Source organism: Palaemon carinicauda, chromosome 26, assembly GCF_036898095.1.
Source record: "Palaemon carinicauda isolate YSFRI2023 chromosome 26, ASM3689809v2, whole genome shotgun sequence".
Taxonomy (NCBI): Eukaryota; Metazoa; Arthropoda; class Malacostraca; order Decapoda; family Palaemonidae; genus Palaemon; species Palaemon carinicauda.
Genome location: NC_090750.1, coordinates 68,923,389 through 68,941,637, shown reverse-complemented (window position 1 = coordinate 68,941,637; position 18,249 = coordinate 68,923,389). Strand labels below are relative to the sequence as shown.

At 34.6% G+C, this 18,249-nt stretch overlaps 1 long non-coding RNA gene across 1 annotated transcript in view; it reads right to left on the bottom strand.

The window, feature by feature from the left end:
* Positions 1-13,206: 13,206 nt before the first annotated feature.
* Positions 13,207-18,249, bottom strand: part of LOC137620217 (uncharacterized) — a 26,616-nt gene continuing 21,573 nt past the window's right edge. The window contains exons 2-3 of the long non-coding RNA XR_011040020.1: positions 15,520-15,661; positions 13,207-13,861 (exon numbers count right to left, since the gene is read on the bottom strand). This is a non-coding gene — a long non-coding RNA (uncharacterized lncRNA). The remainder of the gene's footprint in view (positions 13,862-15,519; positions 15,662-18,249) is intronic.

The window sequence follows — 18,249 nt, the reverse complement described above, 5'->3', positions numbered from 1 at the left end:
TCAAAACGAAAACATTAAAAGTTCACCTATTGGCCAAACTATACGAGAGGCTATTTGAAATTACAGTGGCCAGTACGGGCTAGAGTCTAGATCTCTAACCAAACTCTGAACCATAAAGAAACCATTATTATAACAAGACAATTTATGTGTTAGGAAAAGCCATGTTTATTACAAGATGAGCAACACATCGTAGGTAGCCTACATCAGCTGGAAACACAAACATTATTCAATATACACAAACTTTAGAATTTGGTTCTTAAATAATAATTTCAAATAAAGAGTAACACTATTGCAGGGTGTCACAATTACCTACATTCTATAGCTATGGAAGCAATGCTCATAAGAAACACTTTTGATTAGTTTCGTACCACATTGTCAAATGGGAAAATTCACTTCATTTAGTACCTCAGTATCTATGGATTGTTAAATCTGTACTTAGTTGGATTACAGTTATAACCTATACAACAACAACAACAAATGCAACAGTTTCTAGTCCAGTGCAGGACAAAGGCCTCAGCCATATCAATTCATGTCTGGGGTTTGGCCACAGTCTTTCCATCACCACGCTAACCAATTATGGATTGGTGATGGTGGGAGACTTTGGTCTGATCCTTCACAGCAAACCAACCTAGTATGGGTGGCCATGACTAGTACAGCTTTGCTCATCATGGCGATATGCGAACCCTTTCACCACATCAAGATATCCCCACTCAGAAATAGTATAACTGTTATAACATCTCAAGAAAGACTTCGAATTAAAACAACAGAAGTACTGGTCCTTCATAACTACCCTTAGAAAAGTCAAAATACTTTCATTGCTGATTATTGTAGATCAATTAAAGTAATATATTTCCTTACATAGAAAATATCTTAATGTCAAGTAGCAAACTATTTATAAACACTACCATTTCCCACAATCACAAAAATGACAAATATCTAAACTAGTTACAGATGAAATGTAGTACAAACATGAAAAGTTTATAGTCACGCCTTCGATTCAAGTTGCTTAGTCCACGAAGTATTAAAGACAATATTGACACTTTTTGCAATCTTGTTGATCACTAATAATCAGTTTTGTTTCATCAAAATGACATTGCCTTCGGAAATTTCAACATTGAACTATTCATCATTTATTAATTAAAATTCAATGCATGCAAAACAAAATTAACTTATTACCTTTACGTAACTAAATAAGGCTTCATATTTTTAGATTTAAAACCAATTTAAATAAAAACACTGACAACGAGTAAGGCCGTGTTCTTAACGAAGAGCAAATATGTTGAAATTCACTTTAGCCTGACTGGTCGAAAAATAGACTAGGGACCTCTCCACCCCCCTTACAGTAAGAGTTTAGTCATTAACTAATGCTTTGAATACGTCTGCCCACTAGTGAATGATAGAAAAATATTGATGAAGGTTTAATACAAAAGACGTATCAATAAATGCTCTCCCAAAAAGATTTTCTCAAGAAATTCCTCCTAACTTTTTACGATTCTGCCAGAACCAACACATGAAAACTGATAGTAAAAATCTACATGGAAATAAATCTAAGATGAATACTAAATTAAATATTACCTGTTTCAAAACGAAAGCATTTGACAATAAACACATGTGTTGTGTGATATGGTAAATACCTTAGAATGTGCACGATGAACTGATATTGTAGCCTTAGGCCCTGTGTGACAGGACCAGAAAAAAACAGCCTTCTAAGTAAGTTCATGTATGGACCCTACTGCATGAGAAGCCATTTACTCTCGCTGGATAAATACATTCTCACCACACACAAATAAAAACATTACTCATACACAAGATACATTAATATTATCATTTAGTAAAAGTCATGATTATTGCCAGAGGAGCAACTCATGCAAGTGTGTCTATGTCACCTAGAGAGGCAAAAATGATGTAACAATTAAGTAATTTGGAATTTGATACGTAAATTGTAACTTTAAATAAAGATTCCCACTGCTGTATGACGTTACAGTCTACACTACACGATTGTGAAACCAATGCTCAACCATTTTGAGTCGTTCTTTACCACAATTTCAAATGTGAACAATTAAAAGTCATTAAAAATATGTACTCCGTCAGATTATAATTATAATTGTTGTAGCATTGCCACTCATTTTATCATGGTTAAAAAAACCAGAACTGATCCTTTATAATCATTACAAAAGTCAAAATATTTGTGCTGATAATTATTAGAGAAAATCAGGCCTTTGTGTGTGTGTAATAAAATTAATTAATGCAAAACAAATTCAACTTTTTACCTTAATACTATACGAAGACTTAGTATTAATTACTGAATAAGGCTTCCCCTTTCCAGATTAAAAACTGAATTTTTGAAAATTCACTGACAACGAGTAGACCTGTCCTCTTAAACGAAGAACAAATATGCAGAAAACCAGTTCTGTCTGGTTAGTCAAAAAACAGGCAAGGAACCCCCCCCCCCCCCCTTACAGGAAGAGTTAAATTAGTCATTAACTAATGAGGTAATTATACGTTTGTTATTGGAATATGAAAAAAAAAAAACAGAGTTGCATACAAAATAAATAGTCTATAAAGGTTTTCTAAAGATTATCTTCTATAAATCTAAATAAAAATCCGTGTTTTTACTTGTGCTTTTATCACGGTAATTTCCTACTTTGATTTAAACAATTTCAATGCATTGGTGGTATAGAGAGTCCCTTAAAGATCAAAATTAAGCCTTTATTCTACCAACCACTTCTGTGCAATTGCACGTGATGAGATGACATGAGGCTGACTTAGTCTAAACTTACAAATAATTTATATCTTTGGAGAGAGAGAGAGAGAGAGAGAGAGAGAGAGAGAGAGAGAGAGAGAGACATAACTATGATAGAATATAGGCAATATCTTTATTGTGTCGAAATGATATTTGCTCAAACGGTTTTAAATTTTTTTTTCGACTATTTCTAAAGTCTTGTTACGTTAGTTGGTGTTTGAAATTCCTCCTTTCGTCTCTGGGCATCGACTCCTGACCAAAGGCACCTTTATGATTGTGTTCCCTCCAGGCATTTCAGTTTGTAACAAACTACTCTTAACTCTCTTTACGTGTTTTTTTTTTTACTGCAAATCTTTCCACTGAAACAAGTTTAGTCGAATATATTCTTTACCACCAAATACAAATAATTTTAGTAAGTCTTTAAACACACATGGGTATGTTATGTATACTTGTTCCTCGTATATCATAGATTCGATATCACTGGAATGTATTTAAGCAATATATTTATTAGGCAATTTTTTAACATCCCATCAAGAAGTCGTGAAATGAATCATATGATTCAGTTACTTTTCCCTGATATTTTCGAGTTTTGAGTCTTTTATAAGAAAAAATAAAAAAGGTTTTTGAATCTGATTTTGAGGAAAACTAATCAAGGTTAATGTAATGTTAGTCACTTTCCCTATCCAGAAAACCTTTTGGTTTGCCGAAGAATGAAGTCGTTAAATACCAGTTAATGATAGGTTTGTTAAGGTTGTACTAACACCTTAACCCCCCCCCCCCTCTCTCTCTCTCTCTCTCTCTATCTCTCTCTCTCTCTGTCTCTCTCTGTCTCTCTCTGTCTCGCGTTTTGTTTGCATTCGGTAAAATGATTTTTAAATATTACATATTCCAGTTTACATCAACATTCTGTTGATAATTATAATAATTCGTACTGATAAATTAGGAAGTTCACAACAATTTCTACAAGAAAGTACAGTACATCGCTTGGAATTCCAATCTACTGACTACAGTACTCCTCCTCACTTTGAAATTACGCTTTAGCCAAGAACCATATTTTCCACCATTCAAAATATAAATCACTTAAAAGTTTCAAAATTTCTGAGGTAAAAATCTGATAGGCCTATTTAATTTCTAGCACAGTGGTTCCCAAACGGGGGGAAATTTCCCCCTGGGGGGAAAATTGAAGCTTCCAGGGGGAAAATAATTACACTACCAACTAACTAAAGTACGTGGGGCAATTTGTTGTTAGCCATTCAATTGAGATATGATCATACCAGTTCTCACTGACATGATATTTAAGGGGAGAACCGGACGTCCAAAATATCTAAGAGAATTGCTACATATTGCACAGCCAACAAATCATGTTGACACGAGAATAGTTAGACTGCTTCAAATTACTGGAACCTAGATATATGTCTACTATAGGCTCCTGAGCCTTTAAATATGCGGCCCCGAGACTATACAATAAGCTCCCACTAGACATCAGAACGACTGAAGATATTAAGGCTTCGATAGTGTGGATTTGACAATAAACGAGCAATATGCTTTCGAACAAGCATGATGAAATGACTGTAGAGGTCCTATAGAGAGTAGGGTTCCCCTGCTGTATAGGGCCAGAAAAGCAGCCTTTAAAAGTATAGATTTGAAAACAAAAAACCTAGAAATGATCAACTAAATCAAGGATAGAAAAACTTGATAATAGGGAATAGGATAGGCCTACACTATAGAGAGAGAGAGAGAGAGAGAGAGAGAGAGAGAGAGAGAGAGAGAGAGAGAGAGAGAGTGAGAGAGAGAGAGAGAGCCTAATTGGTGGGCGTGGCTGGCCAAAGACTTTCAAATAAATGGAAGTGAGACAATGGTTGTTCCTTAAAGCAAAATAATTGTATATATTTGTCATAAGGATTGTATGTATTTGCATTCAAATGAATGGTTATGTGTATTCATACAGTATGTGTATACAGAATTATATAAATGCATTTATTTTTCTGTATTAGTAAAATACATAATGAATGTGACTGTCGAGTTGTCCAATAAAATTTATTTTAGTTAATTAACAATTTTCTAACATATCACCTTAAACTCTCTTTTCCTCCTTACACTTTTGTCATGCAAATAATTTGCACAAATTACACAATTTCCACTATAGTTTACACCATTACATTCACAACTTTAAAAATGTGAAAAAACTCGTCAAATTTCTTACCAGATTAAATCAAAGTACGTGATTAAAACAGTTCTGTATTTTATCAAATAAAACATTGAGCAGATATTAAAAGGCTACTACCCTCTATGTCAACCATGGGAACAAAAAATCCATAGAAAATAGATATGAACATTTGATTTGGAATCTAAAATCTAGGCCTACGGCTATAGGCATTGTTAATATCCCCATTCATTTTTTACAGTAAAAACTTCAATTATAGGTGATTACAGTGTGCCTACCTAGAACTCAAACTACACAGCTAGTTATACACCGTTCTATCATTAATTAATAAGTTAAAACCACATCTAGAAACAATCTCATTTAATAACCTTTCAATAATCAAGGAAATTACCACCTCACGCTAAAAAGGCCATTTCGAGAAATGTCTTTTCATGAAAAATTCTTCGCCATTAAAAGACCCTTACAGAAATTCTATGGTTTGCTATCAATCATGGTAACCTTCAACACCTATAATATATTCGAATCTCCAATATTTCGAGTAATAAAACAACATTTAAAATACAATAGAACAAAAAATCTTGTAAAATTTGTCCCTTCTTACCCCTTAAAGCCTTCATTCTTCACAGACTCACAAGTTAAAAGACACGAGACACTTCCTTCCTTCTGTGTGTGTGTCTAAGACAGAAATGAACCTTCTTCTTCATTCTACACACTCAGGAACATCCCTAGACGGTCCCTAAAAGTTCCCTAGACCAGAAGTAATTTCTCCAGGCATTTTTTAACGCAATTAATTCTGTTGCTTATAAAATGCTGTATTGTGTATACACTGTATCTTCTATGATTAAAATATATTCTGTATTTACTTTTAATTATGGTATTTGTAAAACCACAAACAGTAAAATATCATTTTTTAATCTTGAACTCGTGTTCTGATTACAGTAGTGCTCTGGAAGATATATAAATCAAATTATAATTGTAATCAATTTCATACCACAGGAAAACAATAAAACGTAATTAAGTCATTGTAAATCCTATTGAAGACAGAATTATTCATGAGTATTTAGAGTAGAGTGTTTTTCAGTTACCAGACGTATGGGAATTCGCACATTTGATATGTCCCTAAACACCACTAAAAATTCCCAGATTTGGGGACAAATTCTCAACAAGTTGTCCCCTTGGTTAAAGAATTGTTTCAACCAATCAGAGACCTCCACCATAGTCTGAGTTTTATAGCCTTTTCATCCGATAAAACTATAGTATTTTGCTTAGAATATATTTAAACATTCTTACGATAGATTAATTTAATTACCATAGGAGTTCGGAAGATATTCGGTTGAAGATAATCTAATATTTAATGGATATATAAGAGGGAAATGTATAAGCAGGTTACCCCTAAAACAGCGGGGCTAAAGAAAAAGAAAACGCTACAGCTTTTTATTTAGAGAAAACGTTACTTAAGGGTAACTAAAGTATATTTAACTACCACGAAATACAATTTTCTTTTCTCGTTATAATGTCATCTTAGAACAATTATGAGTTAATGCCTTTAGGAATATTATCTTCCATAATTTATATAATTGTATAATATAAAATGAGCAAGATTTACTTGAGAATAATTAAAAATATCACATTTTGAAAGTGGATAGTATTTAAAATCCAGAATTTATAGCTTGGCTTTAGACTCAATATGTATAAAATGGCTATTTGTATTTCGAATTGTAAATGGCTTTAAAATATAACTATTTTGTCATAGGCCTACTCTTCTGTCATACTTTTTACCCCATCGACTTGGAAGTATTATGTTTGTTTAACTATGTTTACAAATATCTACCTATATTTTAAATTAAGAGAGATGTTATGTAATTACCCTTCTAATAGTTTTAACGAGTTAAAGAAGCAGTTGAAAAATATAACTAAGCTACAAAACTTGTTGGAAAAGCAATATACTATAAGCCCAAGGGCTCCAGCTGGGAAAACAGCCTAGCGATTAAAGGAAATAAGGAAACAAACATTTCATATGAGTTGCTAGTTACTTCTCTTGTAGTTTAAGTATTTTCTGATTTCCTTTCCTCACTGGGCTCCTTTTCCTTCTTGGAGTCCTTCAGCTTACAGAATCTTACTTTTCCAACTAGGGTTGTAACATAGCTAATAATAATAATAATAAATAATAATAATAATAATAATAATAATAATAATAATAATAATAATAATATTAATAGGTGGACTTAACACTAAGGAAGCAGTAATAATAATGAAGACAAGGTTGAATATGATAGACTTAATAATAGAAAAAAGCTACATCCAAATGCATAAGGGTACGGGCATTGCAGACTCTTCTAACTCTGGAATTTTCTTGACATTCAAAATGAATCCCAAGAAATTACATACATTGGCAAGGAGAAGCTGATCTATGAGCAGAGGTAAGGTACTGGACATTAAACATCACCCCCAAAAGACTTAGAACTTCAAACTCCTCAAGGATATCAGTAAACATTTTTAAATATCTGTATGATTAAAAATTCAAATAATTTAGCAAGGTTGACATCTGTACTTAGCACTGAACAAGGAACCACCATCTGTTGATGAATCCACTTACCGTTATACCTAAAGCTTGTGTGAATCATGGCAGATTTTGCAGACACCAGCATTGACCGATGGTTCGAAGGCTACCGTTCTTTAAAGGTCGCACATGAATGGAAGAAGCAAGGGACAGTGACAATGCCCTAGAGACTGACCTTATATACATATGATCAGTGCCCAAGCCCCTCTGTACCCAAGCTAGGACAGGGGAGGGCCAGATAATGGCTGCTAATAACATGTAGACCTAGAGACTTCCCTCAAACCATCTATCCTTAGCTTACAAGGGTGTTGAGGTTGTAGACACTACAAGAAACTATCGAGGTTGCGCTGGTCTCAAGCTCCAGTCCAACACATTACGAAGACAGGGTTGTTTCCAACAGGTTCCATTGAAGAAAATGCCTAATGACATGAAAAACTGCTATGCTTTACTTTACGTAGGAAGATGACAGTTTAAATTAAATAGCCATGCTAACAAATGCAAGCCTTGACTTCCACTACAGAAGGATGGCAATGTAACACCAGAAAATTTTATGGTGCCTTTTTGCAACTTGCTCTAGGCTTCATTTGCACAAGAAGAATTGCGTACCTGTAGGTAGTAGGCTGGCCAAAGCACCAGCCAACCATCGAGAAACTACCGTTGGAGAGTTATTGGGCACTTTGACTGGCCAGAAAGTACTATATTGGATCCCTTCCTAGTTACGGCTCAGTTTTCCTTTACCTAAACATGCACTGACTAGTCTGGTCTGTCCTTTACACATTCTCTTCTTTCCTTAACACACATGACAATACGAAGAAAACCAAAATTCTTCTACCCTTTTGTTGATAGCAGGTTGGCCAGGGCACCAGCCACCCATTGAGAAACTACTGTTGGAGTGTTATTGGGCCCTTTGATTGGCCAGATAGTGTTAAAATAGATTCCTTTCTGGTTATGGCTCAATTTTCTTTGCCTACACATACACTCAATAGTCTGGCCTATTGAGATACTACCGCTAAAGAGTTATGGGGTCTTTTGACTGGCCAGACAGTACTACATTGGATCCTCCTCTCTGGTTACGGTTCATTTTCCCTTTGCCTACATACACACTGAATAGTCTGGCATATTCTTTACATATTCTCCTCTATCCTCATACACCTGACAACACAGATTACCAAACAATTCTTCATCACCCAAGGGATTACTGCACTGTAATTGTTCAGTGCCACTTTCCTCTTGGTAAGGGTAGAAGAGACTCTTTAGCTATGGTAAGCAGCTCTTCTAGGAGAAGGACACTCCAAAATCAAACCACTGTTCTCTAGTCTTGGGTAGTGCCATAGCCTCTGTACCATGGCCTTTCACTGTCTTGGGTTAGAGTTCTCTTGCTTGAGGGTACACTCGAGCACACTCTCCTATCTTATTTCTCTTCCTCTTGTTTTGTTAAAGTTTTTATAGTTGATAGAGGAGATATTTATTGTTGTTACTCTTCTTAGAATATATTATTTTCCTTTTTTCCTTTCCGCACTGAGCTATTTTCCCTGTTGGAGCCCCTGGGCTTATAGCATACTGCTTTTCCAACTAGGGTTGTAGCTTAGTAAGTAATAATAATAATAATAATAATCTTTACACATGCTCCTCTTTCCTCACACACCTGACAACACTAAGATAACCAAATAATTCCTCTTCACTCAAGGGGTTAACTACTGTACTGTAGTTGTTCAGTAGCTACTTTCCTTTTGGTAAGGGTAGAAAAGACACTTTAGCTATGGTAAACAGTTCTTCAGAAGGATACTCTAAAACTAAACCGCTGTATTGTACTCTAGTCTTGGGTAGTGCTATAGCCTCGGTACCATGGTCTTCCACTGTATTGGGTTAGAGTTCTCTTGCTTAAGGGTACACCCAGCCACACTATTTTAGGTTTCCTTATTTCCTTTCCTTCCTGGGCTATTTTTCCTGCTGGAGCCCTTGGACCTATAGCATACTGCTTTTACAACTCGAGTTGTAACTCATAACATGAATTAGACAACCAAGTTTGATCGTCAAATCAGAATGCAGAAGAAAATGCCCACTCAGTTTGTGCCTTGCAGAGACATCCCACCTAAGATCTTAGATAGCAAAAAAAATTTATCAAAATTCCAGGACCTTTGAATCAAATACATCTACAACATACAAAGCATTTCTTGCAAAGGAAAAAAAATTAGTTAACTCTAGTTTAACATTGCATCGTTTACTGATAAACTAAAGGGACAACTTTATCAGAAAGTCTATCAATGAAGAATAACTTTTATTCTCAAGAAAACCTAGAAACTTAAAGATACAAATCACTAACAATCGAAACAGTATAATCTTCATTCTATATTTAGGAGAGCACTATGATACAATTGACAAGACTAAGGAAAGAGGAAAATATACAGTACATTAAGAATGGATTATACAAACAATATTCTATACAACCTGTAATTCATTAAGATTTAATCTAGCTCTTCCATTTTAATGCTTACGTAAAAATTCACTGGCTTTTGATCACCTAAAAAATGTTACACTTTCTATACACCTATGAAGTATTCAAAATATGAGCGTCTACATTTTAACAAGAGGTTATAATGAGAATAACAACTGATCAAAGGAAAAGCATGTTGATATAGAATGAGGAAGAAGGCAGATGAGACTTTCTTCTTTATAACATAAAAGTTCTTCTGTTAGGACAAAATTATAGTTCTCAACTTTGTGATACCTTGTTTCACGTACTTCAAAACTGCTGTAAGGTCCGAGTGTACATTCTCCTTTTTTAACTAGATCGTGCGACAGAACCAGTGCCTCCAGAACAGTTAGTACTTCTAGGAAATTTAAGAACATCTGTGACTCAACAATTGGACAAGTTCCTGAGAACTAACTACAGTAATCTTGAAAGTAGCACCCCATTCAAGCAGACACATCACATTACTATTATTATTACTAGCTAAGTTACAATCCTAGTTGAAAAAGTAGAATGCTTTAGGGATAAGGGGTCCAACAGGAAAAATTAGCCCATTGAGGAAAGGAAACAAGGAAATAAGTAATTTACTATTACAAGAGAATTGATAAACAATTAAAATAAAATATTTTAAGCACAGTATCAACATTAAAATAGATCTTTATTATATAAACTATAAAGGACTCTAATAAACAAGAGGAAGAGAAAAAAAGATAGAATAGTGTGCCCAAGTGTACCCAGAACCGCTACCTCATGACATAGATCAAGGTAGTCGACAAAAAATCCACAATCCAAAAAGTTTAATTTGATTCTCGATGCTTGACACGGAAACTGTTTTCAGGTCTATTGTATTGGAATATAAAATTTAGGCCTCAAGAAAAGCACTAAGGCATCAAAGTCCATTCAGCCCTATAGGATATAAATTACTCAACCATACCTGTGCACTCACATTATTTGGTATAATTTCAAACTATACTGTAAAATCAATCACACCACTTTCACACAATAACATCTAGATGTGAGATTAGAATGGATTAAAAACACCAAATAAATAAATTAATAAAATCAACGAAAGCTTTTGATAAAACTCAACACTATAAATTTTTTCAAACTCAGAGTACAGTATTACAATTTTCCCCCAGTATGTCTCTTAAAGGTCTACTGACCTATCCCAAACACTTAAAGATATTTTGAAAATTATCCACCCTGAGTTGTGCATTATATATGTATGTTCCCAAAGCCTGTAGTTCTTTTCAGGCTCATCCAACTGTGGACCAAGAGAGTTTTCATTTCTTGAGTACTTGGCTATAAGCAGAAAGTTCTAAACTCTAACAAAAATCCCAAAAAGGAAGAGGATATCGTCAGTTCAAGATAAAACACTAATTGAGACTGAATCAAACTCTGTTACAACAGACTACAATACGAGCCTTGAGAAAAATTTCAACAGAATCAGTTGAAGACCGCACTATAATCTCAATGAAAACTTGCTCATAGATTTAACACCTTTGCTACTAGTGCCACTACTTTGGCTGATTTGAGAAACTGCGCAAACCGAAAAAAAAAAAAATGAACTGATAAATTCTGTCCTGCGACACACATCCTTTTGACACCAAATGTCAGTGGGAAAGAGAGTGGGCATATATAAATAAACATCAGGTGAGTATATGAATAACAAATTTATCACTCAAATTCCATTCATTTCTATTAACCTTCCCTTGAGATATTTCCATGAACCTAAGTGAAGTGGAGCATGAGAACAAGCATCAAGCAGGTCAACTGAAAATATTCCATCCCTTCCTCGATTGCATTTCAGGACACAGGAGTACGAAGATATGAAATGGGTAACATTACTCGAGAACAATTTTGGCTCTGAAACCCAGTAACAGTGGAATCATGATACCCTTATATTGGAGACCACAGGGACTGATGTCACCTACTACTCACCTGTTCTCTAAGCCGATGCTAAGATCAAGATAAAGTGTGTCAATGTCTGAAAGGAGATCCTTTCTATAGGTTCAAATTAATGGGGGAATATTTATTTACTATAAATGAATGGCGACCGATTGTGCCACAGTTCCGATAGGCACCAATGCTATCTTGGGTCAACTTGGTGGGCGTTGAGGTAGCGGAAGTACGGGAGTCAGCCTATGAAGCTACATTTGCAGTGGAAAACAGGGAAGGGTGGGCTGTAGCACCTTAAGTCTACCAACCAAACTCAGCCAAGTCCCTTGTCAGGATACCTCACAAAATTGGGGAATACGCCTTGGTAGATAGAATTGATTTTACAAAACAAATCTTGGCAAATAGGTATATATCACATATCTATATTTCACTATTACTGAAAAATTCCATTCACTGCCCTAACTTTAAGGATCTTGAGCTAGAGAAATAGACGGTATTTTCTTTACCACCAAGTTACAAACATGTCTATCAAGTGCCATCTCTGACCTTTCCTTATGTTCAGATCCTTCAGTTACAAAAATTAATGCATTCAGGACTTGATCATCTTATCCAAACAGGTAGATGCTCTGAGAATGGCTGACAAATCCTGTATAAAAGATATAATATTTCTAGAACAAACAATAAGCTCTGCATAAGACCAGTCAAAGAGTTTTTTAAACATCTATTTTCCTCTGCATTAGATTAAACAATATTATATGAGAATCATGAGATTTGAATGGACTGCAATTCATGTGACAATTGCTAATAACAAGAAAAAAACACATCTGTAGAATATGTCAGTAGTAGCTTTAGTTTTCTTTAGGTTGACACAGACAGATAGATTAGACAGTGGGTCAACCCACGCCGTCTAATTGTCTCAATACTATACAAGAGACTTGAAGGTTATAAGGTGTCTGGTTTGAGTTCCAGGTTCATCAGAATAGATGCTCACCTGAATGTCAGGCAGGCAAGCCCTACCCCCCAAACTGTGGTGCCCAACCACAGCAGTGGCCTCTCCAGTCAACAGTTTAAACTCATGGTCCCGGGCGGGGATCCATCTGCCGCCATGCGAATGCTAGGCAAACTCGCTACCACTGTACTAGCCAGGAAGTTATTAAGCCTATTATAACGAAAGAAAACAAATTTTTTTTAGATTTTAGATTAGTAAATATGAACAGCAGGTGAAGTTTAAAAAATAATTAAGAAAAATTCTTACAAGACTGTTAAGTGGATGCAGTGCACAATCATTCATATTAAGTAAGGAGGGCAATAAATGAAATTCACTTATTCAATTTAAACAAACTTTATAAATAGATTCAAGTGTTGTTGTTATTCATTCAGCACAAAGGATAATTCCCCAGTGAAAGAGACACTCATATTACACAATAACTTAAATTTTACATTTAATAGAAGACTGGCAAGAGAAAATAATTCTTACTAATGAATATTCTTCTATAAAGGTCTTAGGGCTTAATACATTCTACCTCAAGTTAAAAAACATCCATACTTGTTTCAGATACTGAACAAGATCTGTTTAGTTAAAAGATTCTCCCTCTTCAAGTAATTATACCAATCGAGATAGTCAACGACCCCTTTAATATCCAACTTTTGAGCCCTGCTGCTTATTATACATAACCCTAAAATGCAAAAAAATAGAAACCTAAAAAACACATCGTTGAAAAAAATTCTTTGAATGTAAAATGTATATAATGATGGACCAGAATCCTTCAAATGTTGAATTCTCAAATGCTACTTTTTGGTTCCTTCTTTAAAAATAGTTCTTCACACTTTCCATTTAAAGGTTTAAGGTTTAAAGGCTGCTCATGAATAGCAGAGACAAGGGGCAGTTACATTACCCTAGATAGCAGGATAATACCCTAGATGCTAACCCTATATACATATGATCAGCACCCACAGTAGGACCAAGGATGGCCAGGCAATGGCTGCTGATAACTCAGCAGGTCGACCTATATTGCTTGCCTGAACCTGAAATAGAAGTTTCAGAATTAGTCCTGTAGTAAAAACAATCTATGAAAGCTTTCATTGCAGAGATGACTGAAGATTAATCTCACTTAGTAATTTTGAGGTTTAATTTTTTCATGAAATATTAATTCAGCTTATAATTTTAAGGTTTAAAATTTGCAAAATTAATATTATATATTTGAATCTGATAAATTCCTAATCATTCATTAAAATGAAATCACAAAATTGCTTTACAATTCAACCATATTCCTAAATATTCCCCTATGGTCTCTTGCCAAGCTCTTCAAGTTTTCTAACGCTGACAGTGTCATCTATTCTTATACCTGTACTGTACTGTGAAATCCAAAGGCTCTATTAACAAGAACAACCTCCAAACTAATTCATTGAAACCTAGTAAGCAGACCTATACAAAAAAAGTCTGTGAGTTGTACTAGTGACAATTACAATCATTACTAGGTAAGGTACAATCCGAGTTGGAAAAGCAGGATGCTATAAGCACATGGGGTCCAACAGGAAAAAAATAGCACAGTGAGGAAAAATAATGATGGAACTCAATAAACTGCAAGAGAAGTAATGAACAATAAAATAAAATATTTCACGAGCAGTAACAGCATTGAAATAGATCTTTCCTATATAAACTATAAAAACTTCAAAAAATCAATAGGAAGAGAAATAAGATAGAATAGTGTGCCCAAGTGTACCCTCAAGCAATAGATCATTTATTTCAAAAGACAGCAGTAGATTATCTTCTAATGAATGGGTAACTAACAAAGAGGCAAAGGGAAGAAAATCTTCAAGAGCAATCATCAGTACAGAATTAATATGCTGAAAATGATGTTAGATGACAGAAATAAAATCATGGTAGTTTCAAGATCTTTAATACTCTCAATTTCAGACTACTATTCGAATAAAATCATACCTTATTAACCTACAAGTGATAAGCACACTGACTTCTTACAAGACCCAGAGGCAATTGATACTTCAAAATACTAATATCAATACTGTACACCATACTATGTAAGATTCCCCCATCAGGTCACCTCTGTCGAACTCAGATGTGATATTGTAACAGTGTTGACTAACATCAAGAAGTTTGTCCACTACAGACATATGCATTACAGTATAGGAAAAGTTTGAACTCAGATTGATTAAGGGTCCTTGGATGCCATGCAAAACTAAGTAACTTATGAAGCGATAGAAGTAATTCCAACTGAATAAACAGATTAGGGTGGAAATCAGGCTGTTTCATTTAAAGCCAATGTCATAGTCCTTAATAACTACCATGAAATTATCAGTTGCTGGACTGACGTGAAAGACTAGAGAGGAATAGTGATATGAAAAGGATACATGAATGAAATATAAGGACAGAAGTCACTATTTACCCATGAAAATTTTGAGAGAAACAATAGCCTCCTTTTCATTCGTCATCGGAGTAATTCCAGTGCTAGTTCTGATATGAATTCTGTAATATTATTATTGATAGGTAAGCTACAACCTTAATTTGAAAAGTAAGATGCTACCAAGGGCTGCAACAGGGGAAATAACCTAGAGAGGAAAGGAAGTAAGCTATGTATGAGAATAGTGAAAAAGAAGAATTTCTTGAAATCAATAAATGTTAAAATAATATATCTTATATAAACAGTGAAGAAAGCCTATTTTACCTTAGTTAACACAGTTTGAAGTTCCACTATAGATGATCATTCAGGAGTCAAAGCAGTGGTTGGAAGGTACCCAGTGTACCAAACCACTTTATTAAACCTTCTTGTAAATTTTAATGTCTAGGAAGATACCGAGGTCTGACATCTGAAAGTATAAGCAATCTTAGACAAAGCGAGTGGTTGAAGGAATTAAAAAAAAAAAGACAACTGAATATTAAAATCGCTTCAACCAATTTAACATCATTAATGAAATACCACCACAAGAGGTAGTGGCACCCTAGCAGTACCAGCTGAACTCGGTTGAGTCCCTTGTTAGGCTGGGAGGAACGTAGAAAGTAGAGGTCCACTTTTTTTGTTTTGTTTCATTAGTTGATGTCGGCTAACCCCAAAAATTGGGGGAAGTGCCTTGGTATATGTATGTATGTATCACAAGAGGTAGTTTTTTTTAGCAAGTGTCAAAGTAGTCCTTTCTCTCCTGTTTAGATTAAAATTTTAAAACTTTATCAGGAAATCTTATCTAAAAGTATTTTATAAAGCTTTCTCAATACCTACTCTTTGCTTTCTATTCAGAATTGATCCAAGCTACCAAAAATTATATCAAACTATAATTATCTTTTTAAACTACTGTAGTTTAATTTATTAAGAAAAATTCTCAGAGTAATTCTCAAAGCAAATAAAACTAGCACTCTGGAAATAACCAATTCACTGAATTATGTATAAAAATTCTGAGCAGCAGAATTACCAAGCATGGAATATCTATTGATTAAATTATTGATATTTAGGATAATATAAAAAATAGCAACAAGCAGAAATTAAACAATTTTGTCATCCAAGGAGGTCCAGAAATAGGAAATATATTGACAAAGGGACATTAATGAAAAGGAAAATAAAAATATATCAAAACAATCAAATATTTTTGCAGGCACATTTCAAAATTCATTCTTTTAGAAAGGCACAATTGCACCAACTCACAGCGGTGCCCTTTTAGCTCGGAAAAGTTTCCTGATCGCTGATTAGTTGGACGAGATAATTCTAACCAATCAGCGATCAGGAAACTTTTCCGAGCTAAAAGGGCACCGCTACGAGTCGGTGCAAATCTGCCTCGCTAAAAGAAATGGACTATAGGACAACTGTAATCTCACTCCTCTCTTACTGAACCCTATTATTATTATTATTACTTGCTAAGCTACAACCCTAGTTGGATAAGCAAGATGCTAATTTATAAGCCCAAGGGCTCCGATAGGGAAAATAGCTCAGTGCAGGAAAAAAATGAGGAAATAAATAAACTACAAGAGTAGTAATTAACAACTAACAAAATATTTTAAGAACATTATCAACATCAAAATAGATCTTTCATATATAAACTATGAAAACTTATAAAAAAAAGGGGGAAGAGAAATAGGATAGAATAGTGTGCCCAAGTGCACCCTCAAGCAAGAGAACTTTAACCTAAGATAGTGGGAGGCCATGGTACAGAGGCTATGGCACTACCCATGACTAGAAAACATTGGTTTTATTTTGGAGCATCCTTCTCCTAGAAGAGCTGCTTAACACAGCTAAAGAGTCTCTTATACCCTTACCAAGAGGAAAGTAGCCACTGAACAATTACAGTGCTGTAGTTAACCCCTTGAGCAAAGAAAATTGTTTTAAACAATTTCTAGAAAGTATAAAGGCTTAATTACTAGTTCTTCTAATTATTACCAAGCTTAAATTTAAAAGTAAAAAACTATCCAGATAAAAATTTATGAAAAAAAAAAATAGCTACACAAAAAACATAACTTACATTAAGTCAAAATCGTAATTTGATTTATAAGTAAGATTGTCATAATGCTTTTAAACAATTTATACTTTTAAGGGGGATTTAGTCGATTGGCAATTTCCACTGAACTGCTAAAGTTTCTTGAAAATTCATCAATTGTATAAGGTTTTCAACTTACAAACGTCCGACTGACATACATTCAGAGATACAAACGCAAATCAAACTGAAATCATAAAATCTCAGATATTGCATCAAAAGCTCACATTGAAATACAGTAAATAAAACCATATATAATCTTATGCAGTAAGAACAATATTTGCAATATGAAATATGGAGTTTTTATGATAAAACAAAGTTTTATGAATACTTACCTGGCAGTTATATATATATAGCTGATATCTCTAAATCGGCAGAATTTTTCAAAACGAGGCAACCGCCTTGTGGTGGTTGGGAGGTAGGTGGTAACACCCGTCACAGGGTGGTCCAAGGAATCATTCCCGTGTCCAAGACTTCAGTTCATCTATGCCCGACCTGTCTCCTGAGGGGAGGTGGGTGGGCCTTCGAATATATATATAACTGCCAGGTAAGTATTCATAAAACTTTGTTTTATCATAAAAACTCCATTTTTATGAATAGTACTTACCTGACAGTTATATATATATATATATATAGCTGATTCACACATTTGGAGGAGGGAAACAGACAGTAAACATCGTTGGGGAAACAACAAAAGAGTTGTAGGAGATAAAAACACCTTGATTCCTTGCCTGCTAAGGTAGCTGATTCAAAGGTACAGCCTTTAGAGTGGCTTTCCCTTAGGAGAGTTTATCCAGGAGTAAGCCTGCAAATCTGCAAAAAACTCAATCGAGTCTGTCAAAGGGATAAGACCAACAACTTGACTAGACTTCAGAAACTACCTTCGCCCCATATAATAAAAACTGCAACCTTACTAAAACTAACCACCTAACCCTGCA